This window comes from Myotis brandtii, unplaced genomic scaffold (genome assembly GCF_000412655.1).
Source record: "Myotis brandtii unplaced genomic scaffold, ASM41265v1 scaffold1225, whole genome shotgun sequence".
NCBI lineage: Eukaryota > Metazoa > Chordata > Mammalia > Chiroptera > Vespertilionidae > Myotis > Myotis brandtii.
This window is the reverse complement of record NW_005354272.1, coordinates 1,134,580-1,134,962: the sequence shown is the minus strand read 5'-3', so window position 1 is coordinate 1,134,962 and position 383 is coordinate 1,134,580.

The following is a 383-nucleotide window of genomic DNA, read 5'->3' as shown; positions in this document are numbered from 1 at the left end:
GGAGAAGGGACCCAGAGGCCTGGCTTCCTGCCGCCCCGCGCCCTAAGCTGCCTGAGGGCCCCGGCACTGCCCGTCTTTAACAAAAGAAACCAGACGACGAAGAGGCGCCCTCACGGCGTTTGCAGGCGCCCACCACCGACCAGAGGTCCACTCCGCTGTCCGGCGCTGCCCCTCGTCCCATTAGGCGTTAGCGTGAGGCCGAGCCGCGTGGTAAACGCCGCCAACTTCCCCGCTGGCGGGAAGCGTGAGGAGCCAGCACCGAGGGCCGCCCCGGTGGACTGTCTGTTGGGGTGGCCCCAGCGCCCACCCGTGAACAGCTTATGACGACAGGCAGTGCACCCGGCGAAGACCACCCCGATGCACAGCGTTTACCAGGGCCCAGC